Consider the following 12,053-nt stretch of genomic DNA (forward strand, 5'->3'; position numbering starts at 1 on the left):
TTTAGGTGGTGGATCATTCTCAGCACTGCAGTGACAATGACATGGTGGTGGTGTGTTAGTGTGTGTTGTGCTGGTAATGAGTGGATCAGACAGCAGTTTTTAAATACCGTGTCCACTTACTGTCCACTCTATTAATAATAATAATACTAATATTAGTATTTCCTACCAGGTTGGTCCACCTTGTAGATGTAAAGTCAGAGACGATTGCACATCTATTGCTGCTGTTTGAGTTGGTCATCTTCTAGACCTTCATCAGTGGTCACAGGACAGTTGGCTGGATATTTTAGGTTGGAGTACTATTCTCAGTCCAGCAGTGACAGTGAGGTGTTTAAAAACTCCATCAGCATTGCTGTGTCTTATCTACTTACACCAGCACAACACACACTAACACACCACCACCATGTCATTGTCACTGCAGTGCTGAGAATGACCCACCACCCAAATAATACTTACTGTGTAGTGGTCCTGTGGGGGTCCTGACCATTGAAGAATGAGGTGAAAGCAGGCTAAAAAAGTATGTAGAAAAACAGATGGACTACAGTCAGTAATTGTAGAACTACAAAGTTATTCTATATGGTAAGTGGAGCTGATAAAATGAAAAGTGAGTGTAGAAACAAGGGGGTGGTCATATTTTTATGCCTGATCGGTGTGTACCCCTAAATGGCACATCTTGCACATGTTAATAGTTTGGTTATAAGCTTTTAGTGTTAAGGTCTACAAAGTGAAGGTAATGGAGTATGTAAGAATTCTGTTAGGAGGAATGGGCCAAAATCCCATCAACTTATCATGAGAAGCTAGTGGAAGGCAACCCAAAATGTTTGACCCAGTTTAAACAAGGCAGAGCAATGATCCAAATACAAATGACATGAACTTATGAAATAAATCTTTTTTGTCTCTAGTATGATTCTGACACTACATTTTTAAAATAAAAAAATTAGTAGCGATCATAACTGACCTAAGAGAGGGAATCAGTACAAGGATTAAATGTCAGGAATTGTGAATAACCGAGTTCAAATGAATGTGGTCCGGCAGCACGGTGGTCAGTGGGTAGCACTGTCGCCTCACAGCATGAAGGTCCTGGGTTTGATTCCCAGGTAGAGTGGTCTGGGTCCTTTCTGTATGGATTTTGCAAGTTCTCCATGTGTCTGTGTGGGCTTCTCCAGTAGCTCCGGTTTCCTTCCACAGTCCAAAAACATGCAAGTGAGGTGAATTGGAAATACAAAGACTTGAACTGATGAATCTTGTGTAACCAGTAACCACCTGTCCTGTCATGAATGTAACCAAAGTAAAACGTGTGTAAAACATGACGTTAAAATCCTAATAAATAAATGAATTTGACCAGCACTATGTAAACTTATGACATAAACCGACTGTACTGTGTTTGTTTGTTTGTTTGTTTGTTTATTAGGATTTTAACGTCAAGTTTTACACTTTGGCTACATTCAGGACAGAAACAGTAGTTACCCATTACACAAGGTTCATCAGTTCACAAGGTTATATTGAACACAGTCGTGGACAATTTAGTGTCTCCAATTTACCTCACTTGCATGTCTTTGGACTGTGGGAGGAAACAACTGTACTGTGTAGCACACAGGTTAATGCAACAGCCTTGCATAAATTGTGGTTGCCATTCTGTACCAGGTACCTGGGCACATGGGTTTAAAGTTTGTTGCATGTAACCGTAAAGTGCAAATGAATGTTCTCCCATTGGATACTTTTGGTTCTTTTGGATACTTCTGGGTACTATAACCTGGCTCAGGCCCAGTGTCTATGGGTGCATCAGAACCAACTTCTTCCGGATCAGAATGAAGTACTTGCATAAGAAAATCAGTGTACGCAGAATACAAAATGTATCAGACAGGAATGCCAACCCTACCATCCTCAAAGCAGGGATAATTAGCTTTCGTGTGTGCCTGGCATCATGTAGGCTTAAATTTGCACAACAGGAAGAATGCTGTAGTTCTAGTGTACTTTTTTTGGGAGAGATAAAGGAGATACAAGCTGCTCAAGGAATGGGGTAGTCCTGCAGCCTTTTGTGAATCTATATGTTGTTTATACTATTACTGTTTGAGGAAAAATACAAAATGTGTGCCTATGATAAATGAGTATTATACATCATTTTATGTGCTTAACCTGCTTTATCTGCAGAAGATGTGTGTGTTCTTTTTTCCACTATAAAGGTGATATTTGATTTAGTAAAATTTACTTTACTCAAAAAGGCACTGAGAGGCAGGTGACTGGGATGAAAGTGCATACCATGCATGTGTCCTGTCTTGCCGTGATGGATGAGATGTGCCATTCTGATCTGGTTGCTGACCCTGAAGCTCAGTTCTCTTTCTCAGAAACTCTCTTATATCTCACACACAGCTGTAAAACGGTGAAGCCAGCTAAAGGAAGCCATCGTTAAAAGACGACACTCGATAAATAAGAACCCTGGGGTCCTCTGGCTTTTTGAAGGCAGGCAGTCTTGGTGGGTTAATGAAGTGTGCAAATGAGGTCACGTTTTCTGTCAAAAGCAAAACCCATCCAGTGCTTCAGGGTTAAGATTGATGCATTGCATTTCCTCACATAACCATAATCCATTTCTAAAGGATATGTTTTTTTATGTCTCATAGTAGGACGCCCTCGGTGTCGCAGTCAATTGCACTGTTGTATTTTTAGCATATCTGATATTATTTAGCAAACACTAGAGTTAAATGCAACGTTTTGACCCATCTGCATTGAGTACAGAGGTAAGTCCCACCACTGGGGTACAGGTTTTAAACATGTGTTATGTTGGACAGTCGGTGCAAAAGATCCATCAGGATGGTTTTTTCTTGGACAGGAAGGATGGCAGAGACCGTCTGTCCTCTTTCAGCTGTGCCAATTTGTTATCTACATGCTGGTGAGGAAGCATTTAGTCTGATCCATCATGAAGACCGAATTATTATGAACTATTACAAAATTTATGTAATAAATACAATGTGCTTACAAAAATATTTAAATGGGATGAGAATGACAGCATTAATACTGTAAATCTGTTGTCGGAGAGACATGACTTAGTATTACAATATATGGCTAAATATTTGAAAATACCCTCCTAACTGTTAAGTTTAGCCACACCCAGTGATAAGTGGTATATACTTATAAACCAGCCAGTTATATACAGTACATAAATGGTATATCTCAACATTGTGGCCAATATTTAGGAAAAGCTGTTTTCTGCAGCTTGACTTTGCCCCTGTGCACAAAGTGAGGTCCATAAAGACATGATTTGGTGTTCAGGAACTTCAGTGGACTGCAAAGAGCACTGACCTTACTCAACCTACTCAACACCATTGTGATGAATTGGAATTATGATTATGTTGCCTTTTGATCCAACATGAGTGGAAATGTTGCCTTTTGATCCAACATAAGTGACTGGCTTTACAAATCTTTTTTTGACTGTAGACACAAATTCACACACACACATCAAAATTTTTTTGAAAAGCCTCTCTAGAAAATAGGAGAAAGTTTTAGGCCCACAAAGGTGGGGGACTCCATATTTATGCCCATAGTTTAAGAATAAAGCTCATAAAAAAGTAGATGTCCACATACTTTTTGTCCATGCATTTTATATCCATTGTTACAAGGGTTTATAATTCTTCAGGATGTTTAGGAGAACTAACTATTCTAGAATTAAATGGCATGAGAAACTCATTAATGGACTTGAAACAAAAGACACAGATGGGAATTTGAAAGGTATTAAACACTATCTCTTTCGCAGGAGGAAGTCAAAACATTTAAAGGTCACATACTGATGACTGCATTTAATTAACTGCCCTTAAGGGTCACAAGAATATGACCAGGCAGAAATATAAATGAAGGTAGGAAAGCCTCTGAGTAAGCATATAGTTATTTTTCCCACCCAAGCCTTGTGTTGTTTAGAAATGAGACAAGCAATTTGTGGCTGTGCTACAAATCTCACAAAGAAAAAACACTGGTATTATTATGTGGATATACTCAAAGTCATAGTCATAATACATTCAATATGTTTGCCCACAGAGGGCCATGCTGTGCTTCTACCTCTAAATAAGCTTGCCAAGTGATTGACTGCAGGGAGAACTGAGCGGCGTCCGCTGTGATGCAAGAGTGTGCCATAGTAATTGCCACTATCAGGTGAGCTAGAACAGAATAAAGAAAAAAATATAGAAACTGTTGGTTTTTGATGTTTTATTTATAATGCTTCACATACTCATTACATTGTTTTCTGTATTATTTATAAAATGTGGTTTGATCTTTCTCCAAGTTCTAATAACTGAAAACAGAAAACATTTAGCCTAAAATAATAATACAACCAATTGTTTTTTATATGTCTTTTTTGAGCACATTGGTTATTCATTGCTCATGCTAGAAATGACATATGATACTTTCAAAATTATGTGAAAGCTTGACCATTCCATTTAAGACCATGCCATTTATATGGAGTTGCCTGTTCCTGCACCATCCTTTAAAGCTTCCACACCACACACTGTCTGTGAACATTTGTACAAGTTTATTTAAAAGACTATTTTTGAGTTCAGTCACTGATGCTGGACAAGTAGGCCTAAACTGTAATCAGTGGGGTTGACCTGGACAATAGAGATGCAGAATTGTATGGCATTTTGTAAAGCCATTTGAGTTAAGGCTTTGTGTTTTGTGTCACTGTTTTATTGCAAGCGTTTGTCAAGGTTCAGGGTAGCGTAGTAATTTAATAGTACATCATGCTTTACAGTTGCTTCAGAATAAAGTTTTGGTGTTGGTTGTAAAGTGGCCTATTTTCTACCAAACATGCCAAAAACTTTGGTAACATCTAGTTGCAGGAGATGATGACTGAAGTGTTGTGAAGGTGGTAACTTTAATATTTAAAATGTGTAGCATTAAATCGATGAGGGAACAGAAAGTTTCCGCACTTTTATATTTTTGTTGGAAACAGTGAGGGCGGGAGGTAGTAATTGGTCATGTTTTAGAGACTGAGAGAGAGCTTCTATTAATTGCTCAAAGAAGCTTTAAGGGGAAGAAGATTTTCATGCGATGATGTGAAAGCAGTGGTGCATCAGTGGCTACGTGCTCAACCAAAAACATTTTTTGCTGATGGCATTAAAAAGTTGGTACGACGCTGGGAAAAATGCATCGGAAGGTTACTGTGTAGAAAAGTGAGGTAATTATTTTTGAAACTCTTAATAAATAGAGTTTAAAAAGTGTGGACACTCTTTAAAGAACCCTTGTATTATTTTGTTTATTGTTTTGCTATATTGATTAAAACAGAGCATCCAGTTGCTACTGGAAACTGTAAATAAATATGTTCTTAAAACCACTATTTTAAAGTCCTTAATATACACCGATCAGCCATAACATTAAAACCACCTCCTTGTTTCTACACTCACTGTCCATTTTATCAGCTCCACTTACCATATAGAAGCACTTTGTAGTTCTACAATTACTGACTGTAGTCCATCTGTTTCTCTGCATGCTTTGTTAGCCCCCTTTCATGCTGTTCTTCAATATTTAAGACCACCACAGTGCAGGTATTATTTGGGTGGTGGATCATTTTCAGCACTGCATTGACACTGACATGGTGTTAGTGTGTGTTGTGCTGGTATGAGTGGATCAGACACAGCAGCGCTGCTGGAGTTTTTAAATATTGTGTCCACTCACTGTCCACTCTATTAGACACTCCTACCTAGTTGGTCCACCTCGTAGATGTAAAGTCAGAGACGATCACTCATCTATTGCTGCTGTTTGAGTTGGTCATCTTTGAGATCTTCATCAGTGGTCACAGTATGCTGCCCATGGGGTGCTGTTGGCTGTATATATTTTTGGTTGGTGGACTGTTCACAGTCCAGCAGTGACAGTGATGTGTTTAAAAACTCCATCAGCGCTGCTCTGTCTTATCCAGCACAACACACACTAACACACCACCACCATGTCAGTGTCACTACAGTGCTGGGAATGACCCACCACCCAAATTATACCTGCTCTGTAATGGTCCTGGGAGAGTCCTGACCATTGAAGAACAACATGCTGACATCTTAATTCTGATTGATCAGAGGGTGTTACACATGCCATTTACACCATCCCCATGCTGGCCACTTCTTTTACCAACCAGAGGTGGATTCTCAAAGAAAGCTGTGGTGCATGTGGAGAGTCATGTGGTTTTTTTTTTACTATTCATGCTGGGCATTGACCAGAGGGCTGGTGTTGCTGTTGAAGTGTCAATGAGAAACCCTTCTTGGTCTTTGCTCTCACAAATACAGCCAATTAATAGCACTGCTGGAACTCGAATTTGAGAGCATCGAACTCTCTGGGGTGGTGGGCTAGCATAGTAGACCACTGTACCACCCAAGCTTTTCCATTACTATTATTATTATTATTATTTCACTATTCACTGGTGGCCTAAACACTTGCATACTTTTGAATCAGATTTCAGACTGAATTTAAGTAGCAAAGTATATTATTAGTTTCAGATGTTTTAACCACATCAATTGCTTTCAAATGTATACATTTATGATGACAATTATTATAAAAAAAATATTAGAAAAGCCCTCTTTCAATTTAATGCCAGGCCTTTTTAATCAAAAATAAGTGCCTGGCATCACAAACCATATTTTGAGTAAATTGGTATACCTACTAGTATTGAAGGGATGGGCCAATGTCAAAATAATACTCATGATTTTGGATGATGGGGCAAGTGTCTACATACTTTTGACCATAGAGTGCCCACATTTTTAAAAATATATTTAAGAATGAACTTAAAAAAGTTAAGATTACAAGACTGCCCTGACAAATGCATGAATATTTTTTTAAATCGATTGTATTTATTTATTTGGATTTTAACGTCTTGCTTTACACACTTTGGTTACATTCATGACAAACGGTAGCTAATCATTACACAAGATTCATCAGTTCACAAGTTTTATGTCAATCACACACAGTCATGGACAATTTAGTATCTCCAGTTCACCTCACTTGCACGTTTTTTTATTGTGGGAGGAAACTCACACAGACACGGGGAGAACATGCAAACTCCACACAGAAAAGACCCAGACTGCCCCACCTGGGGATCAAACCAAAGACCACCTTGCTGCATGACGATAGTGCTACCCACTGAGCCACTGTGCCACCCTTATTGTATTTAAAAAGCCCTGAATGCCCTAGTTGTTGATATCAAATGTAATGAAATAAAGAAATAATTGAGCTGTTTGAGAAGCCGTGAACAGAGTACCACTAATCTGAGGTGTTGCCAGCCTAGACTTCTATTTGTGGAATGTGTTGTTATATCCTGGATGTCTTTTATGTTACTGCTGGTGGTGCGTTTCTTAACCTTTGTGTAATCTGTATGCCACAGCAATCTGTAGTTTACAACTGGTGGTACTGTATAAGAGAAGGGGGGGGGGGGGGGGAGCGATGAGATCCTCTGCAGGTTTACGATTATTTGTTGGGGATTTAGCCTGTAGATGGCAGAAGTGTCCCATAGTGCAACCCTCAGTTCCTGAGAACAGGGTTTTACATCAAACATTGCCTGTGACGCCTGCGATTTTACTGCATCGCTTTTCTGCATGAGAAAAAATAAAGCTGTGCTAAAACAAGTACACGTCTAACATTAATTACAAATGTGTATTTATTTCAGCTTTAGTTACCACAAACTACATGATTGGCTAGTGTCATGACGTGTTCAAAGCCTAGCTCTGAAACACAGGATGGAAGGTATGTACCCTTGACAGGCTGCCAGTCCATCATTGGGTCAATTTATGGCATATATACTTGTTTGAAAGGAGCTGTTGTACGATGCTGAAACTGAGAGGGTTGAAGCAGAGACTGGACTCAATGCCAACTGATCTGACTACCCAGCATCACACACATATCCATACACTCAGTCACACCTGATGACCCAGAGAAAACCCACTCAGACACACAAGTCCACTTTAGACAGACTGTAACCGAAATGTTGTTCAGTGTTGGATTTATTTAATTCTTCTTCAATCTACTGCAGAGCAATACTTACCCAATTCATCACAAACGCCTAAAGGGAATTGAGCCAGTCCACCTGCTAACATGTTTGGGGAGGTAAGGAAATCAGACACATGAAGGCCATAACTCAAAAAAGACAGTAACCAAGTAAGGGTTCAAACTCAAGTCCTTAGGTCTATGCAGCACCCACACTACTTGCTGTGCTTCTCTGCTGCCTATAAAATTACACATTAAAATAACACAAAAAATAACATTCAAATACTTCACTGAAAACACATAATTTTTAAAACAATAGAAATAACAAGACATGTTTTCTAGTTTTCTCCATTGACTGGAATTTAACCATGAAGTACAATGAATAAAGTCTTGATGCTTTTTTTTACTGACCCCCTAAGCACTGCAAAGTCCACAGAGCCACACATACAGTAATAAATTAACTCTTACAGGGAGGAATAAACTCCTGCAGTGTTTAATTAACTCTGGCAGTGGTGAATGAGCCTGTACCATATTGGATTAACTGCTGTAGCACTGAAAAACTAGTAATTATAAGCTGGACTTAAACAATTCATTCATTGTTCTTCTATTAAAGCTTTATTCAGTGCCATCCAGAATTACTGAGTGCAAGGCAGGAATATACCTTGGACATGGTGCCAATCAATTTAGGGTACCTCATACACAGGCGGCACGGCGGCTAAGTGGGTAGCACTGTCACCTCACAGCAAGAAGGTCCTGGGTTTGATTCCCAGGTGGGGCGGTCCAGGTCCTTTCTGTGTGGAGTTTGCATGTTCTCCCCGTGTCTGCGTGGGTTTACTCTGGGAGCTCCGGTTTCCTCCCACAGTCCAAAGACATGCAAGTGAGGTGAATTGGAGATACAAAATTGTGTTCAATATAACCTTGTGAACTGATGAACCTTGTGTAATGAGTAACTACCGTTCCTGTCATGAATGTAACCAAAGTGTAAAACATGACGTTAAAATCCTAATAAACAAACAAACATACTCACACATACACTTACACACCTGGTGGGATCATTTGTTGCAGCCAGTATTCCTGCAGGTGAAACCCATGTACCGGATGCAAACACACACACATGTTAAAGGGATCAACATGCCAACCCTATCACAAAAAGTGACTTTAACCCAGGTTTTCAAGAGCTAGTGATGTGCAGCACCAACATTTTCAGCTGTGCTACCATGCTGCGCTTGTTTGAACAAAGCTGATGGTCATTTATCATGACATGGTTTTGCTGGTGAGAAATTGTATTTACCTATCAATTTATTTAGTCATTATGTGTTTTTTTGTTTGGTAATTTATTCATTTAGCTTATAGACCTACATATAGACCATATAGAAGCACTTTGTTGTTCTACAATTACTGACTGTAGTCCATCTGTTTCTCTACATGCTTTGTTAGCCCCCTTTCATGCTGTTCTTCAATGGTCAGGATTCTCCAGGGACCACTACAGAGCAGGTATTATTTGGTTGGTGGGTCATTCTCAGCACTGCAGTGACACTGACATGGTGGTGGTGTGTTAGTGTGTGTTGTGCTGGTATGAGTGGATAAGACACAGCAGTGCTGCTGGAGTGTACAGTTCTGTGAAAAAAAATGTTTCAGATATAAGATAATATTTATTCAAAACCTATATCACCCATGTAAAAAAGTAATTGCCCTTGGTTGTGCCACCCTTGGCAGTAACAACTGCAGTCAAACATTTTTGAAAGCTTGTGATGAATCTTTTACATCACTGTGGAGGAATTTTGGCTCACTCTTCTTTGCAGTATTGTTTTAATTAATCTACATTGGAGAGTTTTCAAGCATGAACTGCCTGTTTAAGATCCTTCCACATCATTTTAATGGGATTAAAGTCAAAACTCCAAAAGTTTAATTTTGTTTTTCTGACATTCAAGAATGTACTTGCTTCTGTGCTTTGGCTCATTGTCCTGCTACACAACCAAACTGCCAAAGAGATATTCTTCTTAAGATTTTCTGCAGAATTCATGGTTCCATCAGTTCTAATTGTCCAGGTCCTGCAGATACAAAGCAGCCTCGGACCATCTCGTTACCATCTGGGGTGGCATGGTGGCTCAGTGGGTAGCACTGTCGCCTCAAAGCAAGGAGGTCCTGGGTTTGATTCCCAAGTGGATCAGTCCAGGTCCTTTCTGTGTGGAGTTTGCATGTTCTCCTCATGTCTGTGTGAGTTTCTTTTGGGAGCTACGGTTTCCTCCCACAGTCCAAAGACACTCAAGTGAGGTTCATTGGAGATACAAAATTGTCCATGACTGTGTTTGAAATTGAACTTGAACTGATAAACCTTATGTAACGAGTACCTACCTGTTCTGTCATGAATGTAACCAGTGTGTAATAAAGGACATTTAAATCCTAATAAATAAATATACTTTTTCACAGCACTGCACTGTGAAGAAATACAACAACACAAAATTTTTATTGAGTAGTATACAGGCCACCTACTCAACCTGTAAATATACTAATGTAATCTTTTTTTAGGCTGGCTATTCATCTGTCCCTCAAGACACCTAGCTATTTATTTATTCATGCAATCATTGATATGCCACAAGATGATAAATATAGCGTCAATGTACAATTGTGCAAATTTGCTCTAATGTAGCCGACAGTTCGGCCAGCCATCTGTTTCATAAGCCACACATTTTTACACTTAATTACTCACTAAAAAATTCATTCATTAATTTATTCAGTCATTAATTCATTTGTGATCATTTTGTTTTGATGTTTTAATGTTACATTTTAGTGTCATTTGATCAATTTCTTTATTTTTATCCTTTTATTCACTTACCGATTTATTCACTTAATTATTCACTTATTATCTAATGTATTCTAATGCTGTCTGAATAATGATTTGTTGCACATGAGCCATGTATTTATTCATTAATTCATTAAATCATTCATTAATAGTACCATTTAGCTCTAGAGACTTTGGCATGTTTCAGTGCCATGTATCATTGTCATTCATGTATTAGTTCTTCCACTCATTCTTCCATTCAGAGGGCTATTTAAGAGACTCTAAAAAAAGAGTAGCTTCTACGTATGACATTTTATTCATTTGATTTCTTGTGTTGTAAATTGTGTACGTTCAAGACAATTTGATGTAATGTTGCAGCTTAGTAATATATGAATGAATCCATGTACTGGATTTATTTATCTTGTTTAGTCATGAAATTTTAAGGAATGAGTACAGCTTTCTCTTTATGTAAAAGAGTTTCAGTTTGCGTTTCTTGATGAAGTGATGGACCCTATTAAGTAAACTGCTTTCCAAAGTACACCCAAGCCCATGTGGCTATATTTATCACAGTAGCATAATGGTTTCTCATGCAATGCTGTCTGAGGCCCAGAAAGTTACACATACACCGATCAGCCATTACATTAAAATCACCTCCTCCTCTACAATTACTGACTGTAGTCCACCTGTTTCTCTGCATGCTTTGTTAGCCCCCTTTCATGCTGTTCTTCAATGGTCAGGACTCTCCCAGGACCACTACAGAGCAGGTATTATTTGGGTGGTGGATCATTCTCAGCACTGCAGTGACACTGACGTGGTGGTGGTGTGTTAGTGTGTGTTGTGCTGGTATGAGTGGATAAGACACAGCAATGCTGATGGAGTTTTTAAACACCTCACTGTCACTGCTGGACTAAGAATGGTTCACCAACCAAATATATCCAGCCAACAGCGCCCCATGGGCAGCATCCTGTGACCACTGATGAAGGTCTAGAAGATGACCAACTCAAACAGCAGCAATAGATGAGCGATCATCTCTGACTTTACATCTACAAGGTGAACCAACTAGGTAGGAGTGTCTAATAGAGTGGACAATGAGTGGACACGGTATTTAAAAACTCCAGCAGCGCTGCTGTGTCTGATCCACTCATATCAGCACAACACACACTAACACACCACCACCAAGTCATTGTCACTGCAGTGCTGATAATGATCTACCACCTATATAATACCTGCTCTGTGGTGGTCCTGACCATTGAAGAACAGAGTGAAAGCAGGTTAAAAAGGTATGTAGAGAAATAGATGGACTACAGTCAGTAATTGTAGAACTACA

At 39.1% G+C, this 12,053-nt stretch overlaps 1 long non-coding RNA gene across 2 annotated transcripts in view; it reads right to left on the bottom strand.

Annotated features, from left to right (window-relative positions):
* Positions 1-12,053, bottom strand: part of LOC134331713 (uncharacterized) — a 28,813-nt gene that overhangs the window by 14,251 nt on the left and 2,509 nt on the right. The window contains exons 2-3 of one of the 2 annotated variants that reach the window (XR_010015159.1): positions 9,348-9,561; positions 4,045-4,142 (exon numbers count right to left, since the gene is read on the bottom strand). This is a non-coding gene — a long non-coding RNA (uncharacterized LOC134331713). The remainder of the gene's footprint in view (positions 1-4,044; positions 4,143-9,347; positions 9,562-12,053) is intronic. The other variant, XR_010015158.1, reaches the window with a different exon arrangement.

The sequence above is a fragment of the Trichomycterus rosablanca genome, chromosome 2, assembly GCF_030014385.1.
Source record: "Trichomycterus rosablanca isolate fTriRos1 chromosome 2, fTriRos1.hap1, whole genome shotgun sequence".
Lineage (NCBI taxonomy): Eukaryota > Metazoa > Chordata > Actinopteri > Siluriformes > Trichomycteridae > Trichomycterus > Trichomycterus rosablanca.